General features: G+C 44.6%; 1 protein-coding gene and 1 pseudogene across 2 annotated transcripts in view; one reads left to right on the forward strand and one right to left on the reverse strand.

Moving 5' to 3' along the window:
* Fhip1a (FHF complex subunit HOOK interacting protein 1A) overlaps positions 1-25852 on the reverse strand; it is a 197448-nt gene that overhangs the window by 117912 nt on the left and 53684 nt on the right. The gene's annotated exons all lie outside the window — the stretch shown is intronic.
* On the forward strand, positions 9053-9151 carry LOC129668622 (U6 spliceosomal RNA; annotated as a pseudogene).

Below are 25852 nucleotides of genomic sequence, written 5' to 3' on the forward strand. Positions count from 1 at the left end.
TGTGTGTGTGTGTGTGTGTGTGTGTGTGTGTGTGTGTGTGTGTGTGTTTGCCTGTACCACATGTGTGTTTGATGCACACAGAAGTCAAAGAAAGACATTTGATTCCCTGGGGTTGCGGTTACAGGTGGCTGTAAACTGCCTTGTTGTGCTGGGGATAGAAGTCAGGCCTTCTGCGAGAACAAGTGTCCCTAACCACTGAGCTAACTCATCTGTCCTCCTTAAACCACAGGAAGCTAATATACTTCTTGTTGGGACTAGCCTGTAATGTAATCATTCTCTCCATTTTACCACATAATTTTATCATTTTTAACAGTGATTCAACTATGTGTGTGTGTGTGTGTTAATGTTGGCCTAAGTCCATTGGATAAACAAACACAGTTATCCAGAAAAAAAATGACTCAATAACTTTTGCTTCATTTCTCACTTCCCAGCTTTCCTCTCCATTAAAGGCCCAATGTGCACATTTTTTTCTCAGTAGGAACAATTCTCTGATTGTTCTTTGTGGAAATGTGTGACTGCGGTAATGCACAAAAGTACACGATACAGTTAGACAGCACAATTCTAAGACCGCAGAGGTCAGAGAAGAAGCCTCAGAGGGAAGTTTTAAAGATTTTGAACTAACGAAAAGACACAAACAAACAAGGTCTGTGAGCTGCAGAAGTAGTGCTCAGGAGGAATCATAGCATCGCGCAGGCGTATTAGTGCAGAAGAAATGCCCCAAACTGATGGCTACATGGGCAGAAGGGGAGAAACAGTAACAAATTCAACAGAGATCAACGAACTGAAAGTCAGACAAAGCCAACTAAGCCAGCTGCTGCTTTTTGGCATAATCAATAAAATTGATAATCCTTAGCTCAGCCCCATTAACTAGGACAAAAAGATAAAGAACGCAAATTATCAATAACAGAAATGAAGGTTGGGCTGTCACTTCTGATCCCTCAAGCCCTGAGAAAATAATGAAGGAATGTTAGAAACAACTTTATGTCTGTAGATTTAATAGCCTGAATAAAATGAGCTTCAGTTCTTAGAGCAAACTCTTCCAAGACTCACATGAAGAAACAAATGATCCAAGTATATAGCAAAGGTCTAGAAACCTTCCAATCAGAAAGTAGCACAGACAGATTCACTGTGAATTTTACCAGACACTGGAGAAAGAAGTCATATCAACTCTCTACATAATCTCTCCCAGAAAACAGCAGAGAGAATACTTCTAATCTTCTATGAGGTCAACACTGACAAAGACAAAAGAAAAAAAGCTATATACAAGTATCTTTTTACGAGCCCAAAGGCAAAACTCTTCAAGAAAATATTAGAAAACTGAACCCAACAATGTAGACAGAAAACGCGGAGCCAGCTAGAAAGGCGCGAAGCTAATTGGACGTCTAAGGCAAGAGCATGTAGTGACCCCAGTTTTGAGACCTGCCTAGGCTCAAAAGAAAGGGAGAAATGTAGTCTAAAGGGATAAGAAATTTGTTTGGAAGCCAGGCTTGGTGGTGCATATCATTGATCCTCCCAGGTACAGACTTGGGAGGCAGGAGTTCGAGGCCAGCCTGGTCTACCGAGTGTGCTGCAGGACAGCCAGGGCCACACAGAGAAGCCCTGTCTCAAGCCACCACGCCATCACCACCGCTCCCTAAAATAAAAGAGAGAATACACTTATTTGGGCTTGGAAGGGATGGAGCTGGGGCTCTGTTATGTCACGTACTATCAATAGCTCTGCCTGGCAGTTTAGCTTTATAACTGACAGTTGTCTGTAGATCATTAAATCACTTGAGAAGAAATATGCTACTGCACATCAAATTCTCCTGCTATCTCAGTTTAAGAAGCAGTAAATGACCACGGATGCTCTAGGCAACTAGTTATCAAAATCACAGTAAAAGTTTGAAGCTTGGATTGGCTTCATATGCACCGTAGCATTTATGTGACAGACTGAAGGAAGGTCTGAACCTAAGCAAAACCTCAGTAAAGTACATGAGCCTAACAGGAGGCACAGGAAAGTGGCTTTCAGGGTTCAGACCCTGCAGACAATGGCAGGGCACAAATCTCTAGATCCCAAGTGAGCAAAGGACAGCACTGTGGTCCTGTGCTTCTTCAGAACACGTATTTATTCTCTACAGCGTTCTGGCAGACTGTTCATCAATTTGTTTGAATAAAGGGGAAAAAATAGATAGACCAAAACATTTCATTACCCATGGGCTTTGTCACAGTTAAGAGCAATTAATCATTTTCTGCTGGCATAGAAAGCCAGTCACATAAGTGATGGCATCAAGGATCAATGGAGTATTTGCTTCCCTCTTCTGAAAAATTGACTAGGAGTTGGCTGGAGTTGCAGCCCAGAAAGTGTGAGGCCAGAGGTTTGACTGCCAGCACCAAAACACACAAACAAAACAGAACACAAACTGACATAACACTGGTCATATTTTTTGTGGGCATTTAAAAATTACTTTCAAAGAAAGGAGCTTCGTTTTTATTTAATAAAAAGAAATTCAGGGCTGGAAAGATGGCTCAGTTGGTGAGGACCTGGGTTCTGTTCTCAGAACCCACATGGCTATTCACAACCTTTTGCAACTCCAGTTCTAAAAGATCTGATGTCTCATCTGGCCACTGAGGGCACCAGGAATGTATGTGGTACACAGACATACATGCAGGAAACATTCATACACATAAAATAAAACGCTGAAAATCTTTAGAAAAACCAAGTAAACCCTTAGCCTCTTTCCACAATGTGTTTTAGCATAATTGTATTATTCTACATGTATGCGTGTGCACAGGAACACACCCCCTTGGCTGCAAAACATATACAAAGTATACAGGCTAATCTGTATAAAGCGTTAGGGTTCGCTTTGGCGTTTGGGGTAAGCGCGTTTCGTTTGGAAATGTTCTGTGTACCAAAACAGCAAAGATACACTTCTCACAAATGTGTAAGCTTCCAAATTCATGTTTACAGCCTAAATTAAGAAACTCCCACCCCCATGACTGAGCAGTTTATTCTATAAAATTACTTGCATTTGGATGTTTAAATTGCCTTTATCACTGCTGAGATCCCTGAAATTTAAAGTTTGTATATTTTGCTACTCACACCAAATCTAAGCCCCGTGGGGAGTCTCACTTCCAGGCTCTTCATATGTGCATGTCTGCATGGCGGCTGTCACGTCAGACCACACCCCTGAGATTCTGGGCAGAGCCAGCAGTACATCCAGTGCCCTGGCAACCTGCCATCTAAAAGCCATTCAGTTTAAGACACAGTGCTGTGCCCAACCCTGACAGACCACCTACTGAAAAATTGGTAGTGCCACCTGCAATGTCAGCCATCTTGTGACTAACAGGACCTCACAGAATTAGGCTTAACTTTTCTTTCTGGAACTGTTTGAACGTACTTCCTTGAATACCTTGATATATCCTAAGCAAGATTAGGTCCTTAGCTCCAAGGCCAGAATAAACAATCAATAAGTAAGAGACGAGGCGCCAGCAGTAGCTACAACAGCTTCAGGACTCTGCGTGGAAACTAACACACCCCTCAGAACAGCCCTATGAGATAGCATGCCATTATTTCCAAGTTTATAGTTGAGGAAACTGAGGCAGAGAGCTTCAATATCTTGCTCCAAATGACAAAGGAAGGAATGAGGATTTAACCCAATCAGACCATCTCCCAAGTAAGCCTTGATTTTACAGCACTGTATAAGGGTATCTACATACTTTAATTTTGTTTAAAGTGGAAGGCTTTTATTTGAGCAAGATAATCGATCTGAATCTAATTCAAGAGAAGGAAATACATTTTTCCATGTCTGATGACTTAATAACAAATACAACTCAGCAGCCTCTACCTGGTTACTTAGCAGCTGGCCTATTTATTTGCTCTCAGATCAAAACAGTCTTTTGGAGGACTAGAAAAAAATAAAAACTGGCTACCAGGTTCCCATTGTAACTAGTTAAAATTTTCTGTGTGGTCCTTCCCTTTCTCTGCATAAATTTTTAAATTTCTCCATGTCCTCTGGCCATTTTTCTACACTGGCAATTACAAGTCATTAAAACTGCCCCTCATAATGGCCTCATGGTGACCATAAAGTCCTTCTGCCACCTGAAAAGCTGAACATCTATAAACAGTGGCAGGGGCTGCTCTAATGATTTCCAATCCATCAAAATAAAGAAAATGAGATTCTGTGGAAAATGGAAGGGAATGCAGAGTGACAATCTGTGTGGTGTGCACAGGACGCTGGCCATCAATAATCATCCTCTCTCCATGAGATCGGAATCAGGACATTAGGGAAAGGCGCAGATGCAGGGTCAGGGCTGCAGGGGTCCAAGGACCACACCTGTACTGAGCACATGCAGTCTGGGAGAGGTTCTAGATCAGCTAGGCAAGCCACAGGACCATGCTTTCTGCAGAGAAAGAAGTGTCCATCAGTGTCTACTGAATGGGTACCAGAGTTCTTGGTCTCAGGAAGGAACCAGGCAGAGAAGAGCAGGCCTGAGCCTGGAGCAAGTGAAAAGGGTAGAAGAGAGACTCTAAAAGCAACCCTTTGTCTCCTGCTATCTCTTGCCTCTTCTCTACCAACAAAGACCTCTTTTAGTTGTTTTGTTTTCAGACAAATTATCCTCAAATTTGGAATTTCCCTGCCTTGGCCTCCTGAGATCACAGGTGCATCTCGCCTGGGCCATCAATGACTTTTTGTCGCCTTAACTTCTACCCCAAACACACATTTCCGGGCTCCATGTGCGGAGGCTGCTGCTCTCCACATCCAGCGAGAAGCAGGTCTGCATATTTCTGGAGAACTATCTAAATCCATCTAAAGAGGACCACGTTTTACCTTTCAGCATTTCATTTTGATTCGAGATCAAAGAGCCCATCTTTTAAGAAAGCCATCAGCAGGAGGAAAATGTTAGGGATGAAAGGAAGATGATAGTGAAAGCCAGGGACAGAGAGTCAACATTATTTCACTTTTAAGAAGACCAGGACCAGGGTTAACCACAGGACACTCATCCTACCTGGAAATGCCTCTCCTCTACCCCCAGTGCTGGAGGTTGAGGCCCTGTCCTGCACATGTCACATGCAGGCCACAGAGCTACACCCTCAAGCTTGGGCTAGAATGACACTGCAAATGGCCTCTTTGAGGCCACTAAAGCAACTGCTCCTCCAACACACCTGTGCCAGCATGCCCTCCCCACTGAACATGTGGCTCCACCAGGGAAGAAGGCTGCCAGAGAGCTGTTCCCTGGGTGGACGGTCTTCCTTTTCTCTTAAAGGAAGAGAATGTGCATGAGTGCTTTGCCTGCGTGCAGTGTCCATGGACACCAGAAGAGGGTGTGATCCCCTGGAACTGGAGTTCAGACAGTTGAGGATGATAAAAACTAGACCTGGGTCCTCTTAACTGCTGAGCCCCCAAACATTATTTTAGCCCAAGATTTTTAAACCTCTGAACTACTGACACTGAGAAGGGAAAAACATTTTTCTTCTTTTTGGCTTTTTGAGATGATGGAGTCTCACAATGCAGGCTCGGTTGGCCAGGAACCACACAGCCTATGCTGACCCTGAACTCATAAATATTCTGCCTCCATCTCCACATGCTGGAAGTAAAGCATGCCTCACCACGTCCAGCAAGAAAAATTATTCCTAATGGTAAGGAAAATTTTTTCTCACAACAAACAAAATAGGTCTCAAGACTATTTATTGCAGAAAAGTGGAGGAGAGGAGAGAGTGGGAGCAAGAGGGGGAGAGGAGGAAGGAGGGAGGGAAGAGAGGGACAGGGAAAGGGAGAGAGAATGAGGGGTCGGTAGATGGAAAAGAACACACTGAGGGGAGGAGTTCTGGATGAAAGGACCCAACAGAACTCTGGTTGGAAACAGACTAGTACAATCAGATATCAAGAGCAAAAAATGAGAAATTTGATCAAATACCAAGGCAGAGAAGCAGTTTCACCAAATTGACTCATCAAGATTCTTGCTAGAACTTGGCTGGGCTAAAGCCAAGATGAGAGAGATTAGCCCCTAAGGCAAGTCAAGGGAAGGGCTCAGGGGAGCATACACTTCAGCCAAGGAGAGTTTCCCCCAACATTCTAGAACAAGTGACTCTTTGCTGTGGGGGTCCTTCTGCTCATTGTCCAATGGCCTCTCTTTCTCCAGCACACGTGTGTGCACAGACTCTCGCACACATTATGACAACAAAAGACGCCTGAACACATTTCCAAACAGACTTTCTCCATAACACAGAGGAAATACCCCAGTTTCTGCAGTATACTATTTCTATGCTTTATTCTTCTCAGTTGCTACGTCACTGAAGATTAAACAGGTGGCTGGCCAGATTTGGCTTCTGAGCCAAATGGTGTCCCTGTCAACACAATGGTGTCCCTATCTCAAATAGCCTGTGGGAAAGGGCTCAAAAATGTTCCCACAAATCCTCCCTTCTCCCCTGGATATGCCCCAAACCTTGCATCCTTATTCCTAGTTCTCCAAATTGCCACATAAATATTATTGGTATGAAATTTTGTTTGTTACTGACAGTATTTGGGGTTATATTTAGAATATCCATGCTCTTTCCTTATCTCACATTCTGTATTATATCTCTAAAATGCATCTATTCCTGGCAACAGACTGATGAAGTAGGTCACTGGAACAGTGTATCTTCTTTTACGGCCTCACGTGAAACTCACACCACAGTCCATCAGCCTTGCCTCTAAGGCAATTCCATATTCATAGATTAACAGGGTGACCCCAGGAGTTATGACATGGTAAGCCTGGTAAACGGTATACAAGACACCACTACTGAACGTGGAAATTTAAGCCTCACAGTGCATTTGTGTCCAACAGCTTCAAGGAAGAACTCAACAACAAAGTAAAAAGGGTCCCAGACAGTTCCTAAAATGTCAAGCTACTGGTTTCCATAAGGTGATGCCTAAACTAGGAGAAAAAGCCTCTTTAAACACGCAGGGGAAAGCAGCTGGAGAGATGGCTCAGTGGGTATGAGCACTGGCTGCCCTTGCAAAGGCCCGGGGTTCAAAGCCAAACATCCACAGCAGCTCACAACTGTCTGTAACTCTACTTCCAGCGGCCCTGACACCCTTATCCCCCCCCACACACACACCACACACAAATGTGCAGGGGAAATGTCTAGCTTGTAACTCACAAGTGTGTAGACTTTCTCTGCTGCACAGATCCCCTCCTTTCATGAGAATATCAACATCAAGACTTCAGTGTTGTTGGATACAAATGCTCATGTATATAGTCCAGTTACTCAGAAGGATGAGGCCAAAGGTTCAACAACACAAGAAGAGCTACATTCTATATGTGTGTGTGTGTGTGTGTGAGAGAGAGAGAGAGAGAGAGAGAGAGAGAGAGAGAGAGAGAGAGAGAAATAGATGTTGCTCTGTAGCCCCAGCTGGCCTAAACTCCCAGGGACCCCCACTTGCCTCTGCCCCCCAAGTGTCAGGTTAAAGCACGCATGGCCAGTGGAGAGCCCCACGTGCAGTGCCATGTAGGAGGAGGCCAAGGCGAGCAAACGCTGGAACCTGTGCTGGGTAAGAAGCCCTTAACTGGCCTGCACCACGGATGCCTTTACCTCGGAAACAAAACCTTTCCTATGAAAATGCCAAGCAACAGCTGACCTCTGAGACAATACATTCTCGATGTTTGACTGACTAAATTTTCAAATGATAGCCACAGCAGAAAAAGTGGAAAGTGCATAAGGTAGTAAAAATCACTTTGCACCGCAAAGGACGGACTGCTTTTAAGACTTCCTATTTTTTTCCACTTAGGGTTATGATGATTCTTTGCAGTCTTTGGTGTGATTTCTAAGAATTGCATCATTTTTTTAGATTAGAAGCATAACATATGCGCGCATACACTCCACACCTTCCGTCTAATATGCATCCTGAGCATTACCATGCCACTAAGACCCGACAAGACAACCCACTCTCACAGCCCTTCTCCGCCAACACCCTCAGTCACAGCCCTTTTCTTGCTGTTGAACTGTTAGTGTGCTCCAGTGTGTCACTCCTAGAAACACTCTTCAACAAGTTATTATAATTTTGTTTGGATTTCTACCTTTTTTTAAGATTTATTTATTATTTATACAGTACTCTGCCTGCATGTGTGCCTGCTCACCAGAAGAGGGCACTGGATCTCATTATAGATGGTTGTGAGCGACCATGTGGTTGCTGGGAATTGAATTCAGGCCCTATGGAAGAACAGCCAGTGCTCTTAACCTCTGAGCCATCTCTCCAGCCCGGATTTCTACTTTTTGTGATGGCTTTATAGAAAAAAGTTAACAGGGGAGGCTACAGACTGCTCATTTCTTGGTATTGATTGCCAAACCTTCTGCCAGTGTTCTACAGATACCTTAGTACATGATGAAATCCTAGAAATAACACTGATAAAAGTAATCATTTAAATTTCTAAGTGCCTCTAAAACAGTCAAATACTTAATTTTATATTAAGTGATTAAAGACCCAAACCAAAAGGTGACCTCAAAGAGGATAGAATCTTATTTACCAGAGCCTGAGAAGGGTGTGGGGAGGGGTGAAGAAAGCAGGCTACATGGGCAGCAAGATGGAAGAACTTGTGTTCTGTATGTAGCAGGATAACAGGATAACAGTGTCTGACAAGCAATCCACTGACTATTTCTAAATAGCTGAGAGGTTTTTTAATGTTCTGAACTTTAAAAAAAAAAAAAAAAGATAGATGTCTGTATTCATCAGAGTTCTCTACAGGAACAGAACTTAATAGAATGAATGTGGCGGGGGTGTCAGAATGGCTTACAGGTTGTAGTCCAGCTAGACCAACAATGGCTGTCTACCAAAGGCAGGTCCAGAAAACCCACAGCTGTTCAGTTCCCAAGCTGCATGTCTCAGCTGGTCTTCAGTATACAACAGACATGTCCTGAGAAGTAGGCTCTAATGCCAGTGCAGGAACGGACTTGCCAGCAAGAGGGAGCACACACAGGTAAAGAGGGAAAGCTTTGTCCTTCCATGTCCTTTACATAGGCTGCCAGCAGAAGGTGTGGCCCAGACTAAAGACGGATCTTCACCTCCAAAGATGCAGATTAAAAGTGCGTCTTTCTGTGCTCACTTCGGCAGCACATACACTAAAATTGGAACAATACAGAGCATGGTCCCTAAGCAATGCTGACACACAAGTTCATGAAGCATTCCATATTATTTTTGGACATAGGAGAAAACAAGTAACAGGACAGGAGCTTACCTCAGAGGGACTCTGAAAGACTCTACCTAGCAGTGTATCAAAGCAGATACTAAGACTCATAACCAAACCTTCGGCAGAGTGCAGGGAATCGTATGAAGAGGAAAGGATAGGAGCTACACAAGGACCAAGTACATCTGGGCACAGGGGTCTTTTCTGAGGCTGACATTCCACCAACGACCATGTATGGATATAACCTAGAACCTCTGCTCGGATGTAGCTCGTGGTAGCTCAGTAACCAATTGTTTTTCCCTAGTAAGGGGAACAGGGACTATTTCTGACAGGAACTCAATAGCAGGCTCTTTGACCTCCCCACCCCCCAAGGGAGAAGCAATCCTGCTAGGCCACAGAGAAGGACTTTGCAGCCAGTCCTGAAGATACCTGATAAAACAGGGTCAGATGGAAGGGAAGGAGGTCCTCCCCAATCAGTGGACTTGGAAAGGGGCAGGGAAAAGATGAGGGAGGGGGGGAGGGAGGGGGGGATTGGGAGGGAATGAGGGAGCGGGATACAGCTGGGATACAGAGTTAATAAAATGTAACTAATAAAAATAAAAATAAAAGTGGGTCTTTCTCCTTCAAATGATTTAATTATGGGGAAAAACCCTCACAGGTGTACCCAGTTACTAGGGTTTTAGTTAATTCCTGATGTATTTGACAACTAAGAACAGCTGTAACAGTGTCCAAGATGACAGATACAGCAATTACCAAGTCTGATCATACACAGTGTGCAGACACTGAAAGAGGAAAGAGACGTAGCTCTGTGAGAGAATGCTTACCTAGCACGTGAAGGGCCCTGAGTTCAAACCCCTGCATTGCAAAAGAAAGGGAAGGACTGAAGAGGGAAAGTGGGTAGACCAGAGGGAACAGGGAAAAAAGGAAGAGGAGGGGATAGGCAGGAAAGAGAGAGGGGAAAGGGAAGAGGTTAGCTCTGTAAATTACTCACTAAAGCTGCCTGTGATCATGGAAAAAGAGATCATGCTAACCTGTGCAACACAGGCAGCTGGTTGCCTTCTCTTCGTCCCAGCTCCGTTAACAGCAACCACAAGAGCAAGGGGCCAGGCAAAAGCTCAGTCCCTAGTTCCTCTGGCAGGTAGAAGTGAAACCATGGTGGCCTGATGGGTAAATGTAAGAGGATGTCTCCTGAAAGGCCTCCTAGAAAGATCCCTAAGAGGGGTGGGGACAGGCAGAGGCAGAAGCCTGGCAATGCTGGCATTTTCTTTGCCCTTCTTAACTAGGAGAGCCTACAGCCAGCCTGGGCTCTGCCATTCATCTGCAGAATAAGGTATGAGGACAAGATCAGAGCCCAGCACCGCAGAGCAGAGAGCTGGGGACCGTGGAGCCTGTTAGTCAAAGAAGCCCTCTCCTCCACGCTAGTCAAAGAAGCCCTCTCCTCCAAGCACAGTCTCCTCCGTACTCACTTTACTCAGAAGAAAAATAGTCATTGACGCTGCTGCCTGCTTACAGGTGACACTGATCCTAACTCAGCAGACCACAGCTAGGAACTTTAGAGAGATAAAAGCATATGTAAGTGGCCACCATTATTTTGCTCATTTAAACGCTTGCTGACTTTTTCATACAATCGATAGCTATTGAGCATCTGTACTGGGTGACAGAAACACAGAAATAAATCAGACCCAGCGCCAAGTCTTAAAGAGACAACTAGATGATTAAAACAAAGTTTAACAAGTTCTGGGATGTGAAAAGACTGGGGTCCTGGCAGCACGTCAGAAAAAAATGGTTCGCCCAAATGTGAAGAAGCCAATGGGATCTGAGATATCCAGGGTGCTGGGAAGTTCAGTTTGGAACCTGAGCTGAGGTGGTGGTGGTGGTTAGCAGGCCCCTGGATGAGGAGTTACCGCTCAACAGAAATACACATGCAAAAGCTCAGTGGGCGGACAGGGAGGGTGATGGACTTCAGGAAGGCGAAGTAGGTGACAGAGGCCAAGATACAGCAGGCGGTGGAGCCCACAGAAAGCACAAACTATGTTTCCTCAGCTAGACTAGGATAACGAACTTCTTTACTATGACTTCATCACAATACGGAGCAAAATAAGCAAAGACTAATCAAAACCCATTGTTTATCTTTAACTTTCTACCCCTCGAAGCCAGGTGTCGCCAAGCTATGACTGACTCTCATGCAGCTCTCTGCCTTATGATATGTGGTTCTCAGCCATCCGGAGCACCCTGCTCCCCAGAACTGGTAGGGCTTTCCCATCAATGAGGTACACTCTGGAGAAGGGCTGCCTTGTGGGTAACTGACAGTACCAGAACTGGGCTAGTTAAAAAAAAAAAAAATTCAGATCATATTTAACACCAGGAAAAGCAACACTGTCTATTTAAAGAGAGAGCGGGGCACCAATGAGGAGCTACTCATTATAGTGGCAGAGGCAGAGCTAACAGGACCCCGTCTAGAATCCTTGCAGTGGAATGCAGAGATGGGGACACATTGTAAGAAAGGTGAAGTCAAAGGCTCAACCAGAGAAGCAGGAATGGGAAGGGTAAAGAGTAATCCTGGATTTCTAGCCTTGTCACCTGTGCTGGCTGGTTTTATGTCAACTTGACACAAGCTAGAGTCTTCTGCAAGGAGGGAGCCCAGTAGAGGAGATGCCTCCACAGACTGGCAGACAAGCCTATTCGGCATCTTCTTAATTAGCAATTGATGGGGAGGGCCCAGCACCATGTGGGTGTGGCCACCCGGCGGTGGTCCTGGGCTAAGAAAGCAGGCTGAGCAAGCCATGAGGGGCGAAAGCAGCGCCCTCCATGGCCCTGAGCCTGCCTCCAGGTTCCTAAGTTCCTGTCCCGACTTCCTCCAGTGAGGGACTAAGATGGAAGTAGAAGCCAAGTTAACCCCTTCCTCCCCAAGCTGCTTTTGGCTGTGGTGTTTCACTGCAGCAACAGTATTCCTGACTAGGACAGCACCTAAGAAAAGAAAGTAGGAGAACACAGCAGTTAGGACCATGTGCTCCACATGAAGACAACCTGGCTCGAATTCTGTCCCCACTGAGAGTTTCGTGCCTCAGGGAAACAGCTTGACTGCTGTGCTTTGGTTCCTCCTCTTCAGAGTACAGCACAAGTAACAGACTCCATGTTGGGACTTCCAGAAAAAATTCCTGAAAGCTCCTGAACACTGGCTTGTAACATGGGGAATGCCCATCTATCAGCTGATAAATGCCCATCTATCATTTGTTGAGACAGGGAAACTGACAGGGATACAGCCTGAGGGAGAACAATGCATTTGGACTAGAACATCTTGTAGGCAGCTGATAGTGGGGTTGGACAGAGTTGTGAGACCGGGACACGCCTTGGTAAAGACTAGTGTGAAGTGGCAGTGGGCCGGGACCTCTCAGACACAAGGAGGCAGGAAACAGGCACTTGCTTTAGAAGAACTTGGAGTTTTCTGTAGGCGAGACATGGAGAAAAGATTTGCAGGCTGGGAGCACAGGTCAGTGATGGAATACATTCTTAGCGTGTGCAAAGCCCTGTCCACAGCACACGGGGGAAAAAAAAAACTACAGAGAACAGAAAAGCTTGGAAAGTTCCTCTAGTCAAGGAATGGACAGAGGGAAGGGACTGAGCAGACACATGCAAACCAATCCTAGTGAGAATGTCCTTCAATATCGGGGAGGGACTGACGTGGAAACCCACACAGAGCCGGGGCACTGCGCACTGCGGTGAGCAGCGAGCAGCGTTCCCGGAACCACTGTTCACACTGTGTGAACGACCTAGAACAACCGTGCAGGAAATCTGCTCTTTTCACAGTGAACTGTCTCACCACGGAGGGAAACACAGAAAACAAACACACACCAGAGTAATCTGAGTAGGCGAGGCAAAATAAATAAATAAATAAATAAATAAATAAATAAATAAATAAATAAATAGGTAGATAAATAAATAAATAAATAAATATATAAATAGGATCAGACTTTTCAAGGAAAGATATCAGGGCATATTTGGCTTTCATGAAAAAATAATCCAAATTGTGGTTAACAAATAAAGTTCTGGCCTAGAGGTTTCAGTTACGGCGCTCAAAGAAGCCATTTAAATCCCACTGGCCCTGGAGAAGATAGATACCCACCTACCCGCCGGTCCAGACCACAGCTATGACAACTATTTTGGAGAGCTGACTGAGCTACAGATAACTGGGCCATCTGAAATCAACCAAGCCACGGACTGGCAGAGTGAGGTCAGAAGGTCATTGCTTCCTGAGGCTTTTTGAAGGGAAGTTTTTGGTTTTGTTTTCTTTGCTGGGTTGTGTTCTGTTTTTGTTTGAGGAGTGATTTGGCTACATTTGTGAACAGGATCAGAAAGGTTGAGGACTCCTAGCATGCTTGCTCAGGGGACCGAGAGCTACAGAATGGGCATGACTTCCGGAGCAGCATTTACGGAATGTAACTGCCAGGCTCCACCCTGGCCTGCAATCGACAGGACAGCTCCTTACACACAAAGTGGGCTCTGCCCTAGGGGTTTCTGATTTAACTTACATGAGCATTTCTAGCAAGTCCCCAGTAAGGATGGCAGGCTCATCCGAGGCCTACAGTTAGAGAACTTTGTCTTGCAGTGGCTAGAGGTGTTAGAGACATTCTCTGGTGTGGCCTGAGCACTCGAGCACCAAAAAGATATTTCAGAAACTACCCTGAACACAACCCAGGAGCCACGAACGGCGGCTCACACCTGTATCCCAGGACTTGGGAGGCTGGAGCAGGACTTTCATGAGTTCAAGGCTACCCTGAGCTACTGAGTGAGATCCTGTACCAAAACAAACAAAGAAAATAAAACATAAGAGGACACATGGCCACACGAGTTCTAAACTGTTCAAGTCCATTAGAAGAGATGTGAAGTGCTAGAAACAAACCAAACACAGAATGAAATTACGAAGGTCATGAACCGCATGAAGAGACAAAAGTAGCTGGACAAGCAAACGCTACATGCACAAAGAAAATAGATATAGATTCAAACCTATGCCATTATTTAAAGTTGTGAGCAAATGCAAGTTTTAAAACTTCAGCCTTTCAGTACCTATGTCGCTGTTTGACTACCCAACCATAACTCATTTTGGAAGATACTTTGGTGTTATTTACTTAGAAAACCCTAGTCCCAAACAAATCTTGAGGACAGAATTTTGTTCAAAATTATCTCTTAAAATGGCCTCCCACCGGTTCCACACAGAGCCTGAGAAGCCACAGAGGAATCCTCATTACCACGCCGCTGCATGACTCATGCTCCCAGCTTCCTACGACAAAGGCTGCGTTCTGATGCTGCTGTAACTGCTGCTCTCTTACGCAGACAGCTCTTAACCCAGAAATGCTATATTCAAATATGCAATTCTCTCAACAGCTTGGAATATCTGTAATTGCTCCTGTCTACCTGCTATCTGCCTTACTGTTCAGGGAACATCCGAAATTCACAGCAGATGAATTCCCCCGACAGGGCTCCTCGGGACAATCTCACGTGCTTTGTTCCACACTGCCTCAGATGCTGTAAAGTCCATCTTCAAGCCCATTTACTCTCTGTGGCTCCAGCTGTGCTCCTTCAGTATCTGTCTTCTTTTCCTCCCAAGGCAGTGATACCTCTGAATGTTAGATCCCATCATTACCCAAGTCACTTCTATCCCCACCCACACTGTTCTGTCCTCTAGGTACCCACTCAAGCTTTAGCCTCATGTGAGTGCATTTGCTATAGTATTTGCTCTCATATTCTCTTTGGCCCTCCTAATGCCTTCTTGCCCTTGACTAGAAAAAGTACAGTATTCAGGATATGACTGTTCAAACAAAAACCCTGTTAAGAGTCATTCTCTCAACACACACTGCCTACTGGAGCCAAGAGGCAAGACAGGTTCTGAGCCATAGCTATGCAGGTGATTAGTTGGAGATGAATGCAGATTTTTGGCAGGATTCCTTAGTGGTAATTTTTCAAGACAGGATTTCTCTGTATAGCCCTGGATGTCCTGGACTCATTCTGTAGACCAGGCTGACCATGAGCTCACAGAGATTCACCTGCCTCTGCCTCCCTGAGTGCTGGGATTACAGGCGTGGTCACTCTTTACTGTCACAAGACTGACTCCACTTTGGTCCTGGAATCTAGTGTTTCCTAAAACATCAGAGGATAACAGAACTTAGAATTATAGAAATACAATGAAAATAGCTTCCTATAAAAGCAGCTGCCTCATTTCATGTTAATATTTCATTTCAATTGGAGGCTCTGAAGCACTGACAAGAGCTCAGAGCAGCAGAAAGAAAACATTTTGTCTTTCTGAAGCAGAAGAACAGGACAGCCTGCACAGCCTGCACACAGCACACAGCACAGCACAGCACACAGCACAGCACACAGCACACAGCACAGCACACAGCACAGCACACAGCACACAGCACACAGCACACAGCACACAGCACACAGCACAGCACGCAGCCCAGCCTGCACACAGTGTTTACTGAGACATGCTGCACGGCCATGCTCAGTTTGGTACGGCATGGATTCCAGTGCCCTCTGCTGCAAACTGTTATTCTTTGTCCTAGATGCGGGGACATTTGAAAAGCAGATGCTTAGTACAACTTAGCCTGTGGCATCTAGATGAGAAAAAGGAGACTATCCACTTACACCCAAAGAAAAGCATATCCCTTTCAACTGTAGCCATAAACCTAAAATAGTTCGCTCCATTTTTACCCAATTATATCTTCAATTTGATCTTATAAGCTACTTGGAAATACACCTTTGTCAAAATAACATAATAAATCACTGCATTGAAAACAAAAATCAAGTAAATAACTATACAACAGATGTGTGTGGTTGTGCGTGTATGTCTGGGTACGTATTCGCGTACTCACTCACATATGGATGCACGTGTAGAGATATCACGGAGAAGCTTGGTTTTATTCTTTAGGAGGTGTCAATATTTGGTGACATTCATAAAATGCAGATTCCCAACCCTGTCCCATACGGTTCTGCTGCTGACACAATGGGATCTAGTGATCTGAATGAGTGTGAAGGCTTGAAGCTGAGCCTCACTCATGCTAAGCACGCACTCTCCTACCAGCCCTGAAGTTTGAAACTTTTAATGTGTACTTTAACAAGCATGCTGACAACACTTTGATAAACATTCCCAAACACCTGCAGGAAATCATTTATAAGAGGCAAATTAAAAGGCTGAGAGGTTTACAGCATAAGAGAGCTTGGATATCACTTTATTTAACCTGATTAATACAGGAGCATTTCTATAACCATGATGGATTGATTGATCTTAATAAGAAGACACAACAATATTTATAAGCCAAATAAATAATGTTTCTCTATAAATGACGAAGTCTAATCACTTATTTTAATAAACTATCATTGTTTAAACACACACTCACTTCTTGGGATTCAACTATAAACACAGAAAACAAAAGGAAAACCAGTTGCCTTATTAATATATATATTTCTTCTTTTCGGTTTTGCTCAGCATAATAGTATTTCTACTTCCATCCTACCCCAAAGGCATTGTCCCTGTTTCTCAAATGCAATGTTGTAGTGCTGACAGATGCCTCCACAGAAAACAGGATGCTAGAAATAATGCCACTGGGAGTCCAGGACACTTGACCAAAGAAATGTTTCATAAATACTTTGAGTAGAAAATAGAGTATAAATTCTCAAAAACTCTGTCTTGAACATGATAATGTTCACCTAGATATGCAGATATGTTCAAGTAGACTTAACTTTAAAACTAGTTGAGTAAATATTCTTGGATACACACCAACAGTACTCCACAAACGTCCAAGTTCACTTTCTGTTGCTTTGATAAATACCAGGACCAAAAAGCCAGTTGAGGAGGAAAGGTTCTACTTCATCTCACCGCTTACGCTCCATCGGCTGAGGAAGCCAAGGCAGAAAGAAGCAGAGGCTGCAGAAAAACATTGCTCCATAGCTGGCTTTTCTTTATACCATAAAGGACCACCTCCAAGGGATGGCCCCACTGCGCCATCAATCACTAATCAAAACACTGCCCCACAGGCCAGTCTGGGTTGATGAAAGCAAGTCCTCAGCTGACAAGCCCAGTAAGGAGGACATAACCTGAGAATGCTTTCCTCAGCATTTGCTCACATTTGTCACCTTTCAGAGGAATGCAGAGGACTTATCTAACATTTGCTTCTGTCAGGAAACCCCAGACTCAACAATCTACAGAGAGGAATAACAATGCCTCACCATCACCAAGAAATTACAAATCCCAATCTACACTTCTCCCATTGTGTACTGGGTGAGTGGTCCTCCGGTCACATTTGTCCTTCTCATGATCTATACACATGTAGGTATATGTCTGTATATGGGGAGGGCTCAGAGACTTTGCCATTGTTCTTGGTGGTCCACCTGAACTACATAAGACCCTATTGCTGAAGACTCCGTGCGCTTTGATTGCAGGGCATGGAGAAATTAGGCTGGAACTGAGATGCAAGCCTTCTCCCGGCTGGCTGTCATTCAGAGTGCCAGGAGATGCCGCGCAGGCCACTGAAGTAAAAGCCATCAATAACTGTGTCCAGCGGGGAACCCTGTGCTGGCCTGCCGACACAAGGCCCCTAGTGCAATAGTGGCATGGTGGCTATGAAGGCAACCAACTGCTTTGTAATGGTTAGAAACCCATTCCATAGCAGGACGTCACGCCTCGTACCATAAACCTGTCAAAAGCCCATGGCTGGGAGGGAACGGGCTTAGCAGGGGAAGTGCTTGTTTTACTAAACGGACATGTTGTCAAGCTGTGGCCAAGTATTTATGTTTATACCTGTGTTTCTTAGCTTTTCTTGTTGCTGTGATAAAGCACAAAGGGTTTCATTTTGGCTTACAGTTCCCGAATACTGTCCATTACGGCAAAGTAGTCACAGAGCCGGATCAAGAGGCCAACTGGTTACACTGCATCCATAGTCAAGAAGCAGAAAGCAATGACTGCTTGTGCTCGGCTCACTGTCTTCTTACAACCAGAATCCCCAGCCCAAGGAGTGAATCTTCCACTTGAGTCACCCCAATCAATGCCCATGGCAGAGTCAAGGGTATTTCTCTCAGATGAGTCTGGAGCAAGTTGATAACTAGAATTAACCAGAACCACATCCATAAGTCAAAGAAGCTTCTCTTCGTAGTGGTCAGTGGTTAATGAAGAGACTCCTAACTGGAAAAACAGCTTATAATGGCTATTGAACGCTCCACCCCCATGAGATCTCTGTATCACCCCCGCCCGAGGCTCAGAGAACATCTTGGAAAAAGGTGCAGATGTAAAGAAGTTCTGTGAAATGTTGTCTCCTAGACAAGATATGACCATTGCCCTCATGAAACCATAGAAGCTCTGATTACCTACACAAGACTTGAAAAAAAAAAACTGAGTTCATTAGCATTCCAACAAAGCTGAATAAGGGGCTCATGAGGCCCACTCGCAAAGTAGGAGCAAAGGATTCTTCCATCTTCTTTAGGATTATTTTTATTATTTTTATTTACATGTATGTCTATGTGAAGAGAAGTCACGTGTATACAGTGCCCACAGAGGCCAGAAGTGGGCACTGGACCTTTGGAGCAGATTGCTGAAGCGGGTGCTAAGAACCCAGTCAAGTTCTCTGTCAGGACAGCAATGCTCTTAGCCACAGAGTTGGCTCCCCAGCTCTGGGGCTTCCATCTTCTAAGTGCTATAAAGTAAGTAAATGCTGTTTTCAGAAAAGAATAAAAACATATGAACTAAGTAAGTCCCTACCACACACCAGCAGTATCGTTCGCATAACATGACACTATAAAGTAAAAAGGGGATCAAAAGAACCTTTCTGGAAAACTTCCAAAAATTGTGCTATACTCCCAAAACGTCCCCTGGTACCTGTCTAGATAAGAAAAACTGAAGGTTTACTTGTGCTCTCCCATGGCCAAAGCCTGCTTTGTTCTTAGACATGTGTGCTCTATCATCAGGCCTGACAAACAAGGTGAGCTTCACAACACAGACAAACGGCTCCATCCCTACTGCAAAACAAAATGACCTGGAGGCATCCAGACAGAAATGAGAATATCTAAAATGACTAACTCCAGATGCCTGGAGGTATGAATGCTCAAAGCAAACCACAAACTATTATTCAGCATCACAATGGATGAAAAGCTGGAGAAAATTTGCAAAGAAAAATTTGTTAAGAAAACAGAAAGTACTATAATTTTAATAATGGAAAATACTTAAATCCCAGTGGCAGAGATACGGTCAACTAAATTTGTTACTACAATAATTTATTTCACATAATTAGCAAGTTTTATGAGTTTATAGTAAGATGAGTAAATGACGCTTATATTACAGAGAAGAAAGAAATAACAGTTCAGGTACACACAGCCTTAGTTCCAGCACTGGGCCAGAGGCAGGAGGCCCAGGGGTTCAGAGTTAGCCTGGGCTACACAGGAGGGGAAGAAGTAAAGAAAGAAGAGAGGGAGCGAGGAAGAGAGAGGGAGGGAAGGAGAGTAAGGGAGGGAGCAAGGGAGAGAGAGGGGGAGATGGGTCGAAAGAGAGGAAAGGAGAAAGGGAAAGAGGAAAGGAAAGGGAAGAAGAGAGAGACAGAGGAAGAGGGAGGGAGGAAAGGAGAGAGGGAGGCAGCTCAAGATGTGTTCTGGGCTGTAATCACACATGATCACAGCTACTCATAAACAAGCAGGGGAAGGAAGTAAATTTGTCTTAGTATTGAGTTTAATATTTCCCCTCTCTAAACAGATTAAGCTAAGAATTCAAATCTACTGAGAATTTTCCAAGACCCATATGGCAAACTACTAATTGACATCACAAATTTTCTGCAATAATCCAATATAAAAGATAACTTCCCAGAACTTACTGAAAGAGTCTCTACATAGATAGTTTCAAAGTTTGAAATGCAGCTTCTTTGGTTCAAACAAAAGGAAAGGAGGATTAACATGACTTTAATCTTCAGAACTGGACACGCTTTGGTAGTAAACAGAACCGCTCCTGTATGAAGACGAGAGCGAGAAGATGTTTCACATGCCAGTAAACAAATCCTAACCCACTTCCTCACTTTAATTAATGAATTGCTCACTAAGCATCAAAAAACAGACAGCAACACTTCACAATCAAATCCCAGGGCATTTAATGGGAGAAGTTTAGCTAGTAGCAAGTAACTCGCCCCATAATTCCACACAAACAATTCTATCATCCTGTACTGGGAGACACAGGCTGCCTGGCTCGCTGGCTGCCTCTTAAGAATTACAAATTGCTTCCAGATGCTTTTCCGGTGATTTCATGTCTTCCTTCAGCCTGCAACTCATGAATTATGAAAGGGCATCCCTAATTCATGAGATGAGTTCTCTCCTCTCGGTGTCCATTATCATATATTTGCCGCGTGCACCCTGGGTCTTTAGGTGCACACACGTGCTTTCAGGCAGGTAATAAGGCATCGCTGTGTATCAGCAAGGACTTTACTGAAAGCCCTGCTCATATTTTACCATCAAGACTCTGCCAGCAGCAAGGCTTCCCGACTTCAAAGGCAGCTGCTCTCTTGACAGTAATGCACAGAATGATATCAGAGGCAAGGTTAAATGGAACTCCAAAAAATTGAAAGGAGATTCTTAAAATTCACTGAGTCTTGATAATTCTCTTGCTTGTCATTTCATTTAAAAACAAAATATGTCTCCTGCCACAGAGGGAGGGAGAGGGCGGCTGCCATTCAGCCACACTCAGATGGCTCCAGGGCAGGCCCTTTCGTCCTAACACAGCATCCCACCTCCACAGAACCAAATCAGCTTCGGGCTCACAGTCTCCCTTGTAATCACTGTCACACCCCTAATTTCAACACAGGAACAAAATTTAAAGCTCGTTTCCGGATGGTGTAAATCCAGTGAATGGAGACTTCGACTGTGCTGCCTAGAAACCTGCTAATCGGCAGGGGATTCACGAAAAGACAGGAAAGTCACCAAAGGAACATGGGCGCCGGCTAACAGCCAATGCCTTTCCTCATCCACGTGAGAAACGAGTGTACCTTCCACTTGGGCATGTGGATTCACCTATAGCACTGTTTTAATAAACCTGTGACATCAGTGAGAGCTTTCCCACAGGGTAATTAATAAACCAACCAACACAGAGAAGACCGTCAAACAAGTCAACAAGTTCTCATTACCTGAACTTGACTACAAGCTGATTATGGAATAATTTTTTTCTCCGAAATAGCTACACGGGGGCAGGTGACAGATGCTATTCACATGTGCAAGCTTACACAGACACACAATCTTCACAACTCCATTAAACACCCTAGCAATACACTAAAGCCTTAACTACATGAACCCCTGACAGTCTGCAAATTCCAGTCCCTGAATTACACATGATAAAAGCAAAGCCTGGGGCAGCCAAGTGCCCTGATCAGACATCCAAAGGCGAGCAGACGAGGAATGGTGAAGCCAGGTCAGAGCCTGCCTCTGACCTCACGCACTGATGCCAGGTCTAAGCGTGGTCAGAATTCCTCAGCAATCGACCTGTATACTTCCTCCTACTCCTCCCATGGCGGCAGCCCTTCTTACTGCCTTCAGAAAACACTGACGGGCACTCCAGGCTTCAACTTCCTCTCAATTTCTCCCTGAAATAGCCCACCAATCATATGGAATTCTTCCTTGTAAACAAGAAACCCTAGCATAACCTGCCCTGGTTTTGTTCTGAGCACCCACAATGAGAGGCTCACAGCCACCTGCGCTCCAGGCCCGCAGGATGCAACATCACGCTAGCGCCAATGTGAGACTCGGAGGGAGTCTCAATCACACACCAAGTAGAGAGCTGAAGGATATTACGTGTGAGAAAACGGAAAGACAGCATCTTAAACAGTAAACCAGTGACTGTCCGCACTCCATGCTGAGGGCCACGTTGAGAGGCGTGGTTTGTGTTGCCACTGAAGACTATGGGACCGTCCATGGTCTGTGTGCCACCAGAAGCCATGTCAGTGCCCATCCCCCGGGCTGTGACAGGAGGCTATGTTGATGCCTGTGGTCTGTGCTCCCGCTGGAGACCATGTTGTTGGTAGTGGTCCCTGTTACCACTGAAAGCCATGTTGATATCTGTGGCCTGTGGTGCTGTCTAAGGCCATGTTAATGTCCATGGGCTGTGATCCACCAGAAGCCATGTTGGTGTCTGTGACCCATGTTGCCACTGAAGGCCATGGGAATGTCCATGGTCTGGGCTGCCCTGAAGCTATGGTGAGGTCTATGGCCCGAGCCGTGGCCAGAAACCATGTGGAACCATGAGCTGTGCCGCTGCCGACTCTGAAGGACGAGGAAGCTTCTTTTGCAGTGGCAATGACTGCAGACTGCAGGGAGAGTGAGACATGGAAGGCTTCTGTGACAACCTCTCTCCCCACATCCCTCCAAAAAGAAACAGTCTAGACAGGAAGCCATTGAAGAGTACATAAAAATATGACAGAGATGTTGAATTGTAGCTCTTTGTAACTGATGACTTCTCACTGGGTTTGGGGTGAGGAAGGACCCCTTCTTTAAGGGACTGGCCACTGGGAATTTGCCCATGCTCCAGTGAGTATATGGGCAACACAGTTTAGACTTGGTGTTTTTTCTTCAATTCTTTGGTTTGGGGGGAGGTCAAAAAGGGTAGGGGCTGGACCTAGGAGGATGGAGAAGTGAATGTAATGGGGGTGCATTATGTGAAATTTTCAAGTAATCAATAAAATATTATGCAAAAAAATAGAATAAGTCAGAGGCACTGATGTACAGATCACTTATAAAATGCTGTCGCTACAGTGTCGTCTTTTCCTTCAAAGCAGCTTATGCTCCACTGGTGATTTACTATCATGAAAAGCATTGTCCTAGTCTGCTTCCTATTGCTGTAAAAATCAAAATCATCATCAAAGCAGCTTGGGAAGGAAAGAGTTTGTTTGGTTTACATGTCCCCTCATAGTTTATCCTTGAGGGAAGCGAAGGCAGGAACCTAGGCAAGGCAGGAACCCAAAGGCAGGAACTGAAGCAGAGACTACAGAAAAACACAACTTACTGGCTTGTTCTTGGGGTGTTTTTTGATAATAGCCGCAGTCACCTGCCAGGAGTGTCCCTGCCCACAGTGGGGCCTCTCACAGCAAGCATTAATCAAGAAAATGCCCCAGGCTTGCCAGCCAGCCTGATGGGGCACTTTCTCAGTTGGGGTTCCCTCTTCCTTGTCCCCAGCTGTGTCAAGTTAAAAAAAAAAAAAGCCCTATACAGTACAAGCATACTGATTTATTAAAGAATAAAAACAATTCAAGTATTAGAGTAATACTTCCAGTGTGACAGCTGTTTCATGTTCCTTTTAAAGTCACTGCTTAGGCTGGAGAGATGGCTCTCAAGTTAGGAGCACTGGCTGCTCCTCCAGAGAACCTGGGTTCCATTCCCAGCACCCGCTTGGCCACTCACAACTGTCTCCAACTACAGTTCCAGGGAAATGACTCCCTCTTCTGGCTTCCTTGAACACCCAGTAGGCACATAGTGCAAAGATACACATGCAGGCAAAACGCCCATATATACAAATAAAGCTCTTTTAAGCTAATGTTTAAAAGCTATGATCAGATGAATTTTGAAAATGCCATGTTCTATATATGCTTCCTGTAAGGCACAGAAAAATGGCTGAGTTTTGTTCACCCCAGTGTTCCGGTGTTTCAGGAGGCTCTCACTTGCATTGTATGGAAAGTGTGTTCCCGGGTGAACAACCAGAGCTGGACTACCGTTAGGCAGGATTTATAGTCAAATGGCTGTTCTCATCTACCTGTGAGGCAAAGAAACTTGTAGCAAATGAAAAGTAACCACCTTCCCCCAAGGAGAATAGAACTGTCCTCAGCTAGCACGTCATTCTCCCCAAAGGCAGTCGCTGGCCCTGTGTAAGCAAAATGCCTTAGCTGGGTGCAGGGCCGGTGGCCCATGCCCCAACCCAGCTTTACCAGTAGCCTGGCTCCACGGTGAGGCTGCCTCCAACAAACCAAGCTGTGTGTATACTTTTACACAAATAAGCTTTCTATGCATGATATACCACGCATTCTGGCGGAGCAACACACACTGTCAATACTTACACGTTCCTGCCTGATGGTCAGTGGTGTTTGATGACTGCGCCCTTTCTGGGATTCTAATGAATGTACTGGGTACCCACTGCTAACCCCTGAGCCGCTTCCAGTCCTTAGCCACCATCAACACAGCTACAAGGAGCAGCTCTTATAGAAATCACTTTAGCAGCTATGTGATTGTATTTATGTGAATGATTTTGACAGGATATACTAATGTAGGTATATCTAGGATGTTTTGTACATAGAATAAATTTTAAAATGCAAACTCCTAGTCTAAAAAATACGGCTTTTTTTTTCATGCTGTAAATTTTGGCAAACTGCCCACTGAAGAGATGCTACTGTTTGGCACTCACACTCTCCAAACATTGTAAAGCTTTAATAACTGCTCACCTGATCAATCAACAGTCCCTCCATAAAGTTATGACATACACATCTTCTGGAATGAGTGCAGTTATTAATTTCCTCATTGTTTGAAAGCACTGCTGTGTCCCTTACTGTAGACTGTTTTCGTGTCCTCTGCCCACTGTTCCCACCAGACTATTGTACTCTCCTTATATGGCTGTAGGAACTCTTTATTATAAAAACTGGCTCCCTCAGTTAGGAAGTGGAAAGTAAATATTGTCTCCTGCTCTTTTATTCCTGACTGATGTAGCATTGGTTCAAAGTTTGTTATACTAGATTTTATGACTATTTTTATTTTATAGGTGTTGGTATTTCACCTGCTTTGCATGTCAGTGTGAGGGTGTCAGGCCCCATGGAACTGGAGTTACAGACAGTTGTGAGCTGCCAATTGGATGCAGAGAACTGACCCTGGCTCCTGTGGAAGAGCAGCCAGTGCTGTCACCTGCTGAGCCATCGCTCCAGCTCTGATGTATTTATTGGGTTGTCCTAACTATGATCAGTTACAAATCTCTTACATTGCTCAGTTTTATGAGAAAGACTATATGTACTATATGATCATAAAATAATTTCCCAATCTTTTTCTTTCAATTTTCTATTGACTATAGATTGATTTGGGCTGAACATTTGAGGTTACTGCTCCAAACAGTACTTTTTCAGCAGACAATATCCTGATGATCCTTCTACTCTTTATTCACTAGAACATCTTTCTCCCACAAATTTGTGATGCCACCTTTATCCTATGACTAATAAAGCATGTGGTAGTATCAGTGTTTCAGTTATTATAACCTTAAAGCTAGATTTCAGTCTCTAGATTGTTCCTAACTGGTTGCATTTATTCTCCAAAGTGAACACAGACTAGCTTGTGGAACACTCCAAGTAAACCTTCCTGATATTTTTACCTTCCTGGCATGAAACATACAGAGATATTTAAGGAAAACCGATATCTTCATACCCAGGAATGTGATAACCTTTCTAACTGTGCATAGCTCTGTGAGTCTTGGGTACATGACAAATGCCTTCAGACATAGCTTACACATTGCTTAGGCTTATTTCTCGTTTGCATGTTAATTTTGTGTGTGTGTGTGTGTGTGTGTGTGTGTGTGTCAATATGGCTGCACGTGTCACAACATGAATATGGAGGTCAGAAGACAACTCAGTGAGGCAGTTTTCCCCCGTTTACCCTGTGGCTTCCACGTATTGAACTCAGGCTGCCAGGCTGCCACGGCAGGCACCTTTCCCGGGGGCCACCTTACTGGTCC

This window comes from Psammomys obesus, unplaced genomic scaffold (assembly GCF_907164565.1).
Source record: "Psammomys obesus unplaced genomic scaffold, mPsaObe1.curated_primary_1811, whole genome shotgun sequence".
NCBI classification, from domain to species: domain Eukaryota; kingdom Metazoa; phylum Chordata; class Mammalia; order Rodentia; family Muridae; genus Psammomys; species Psammomys obesus.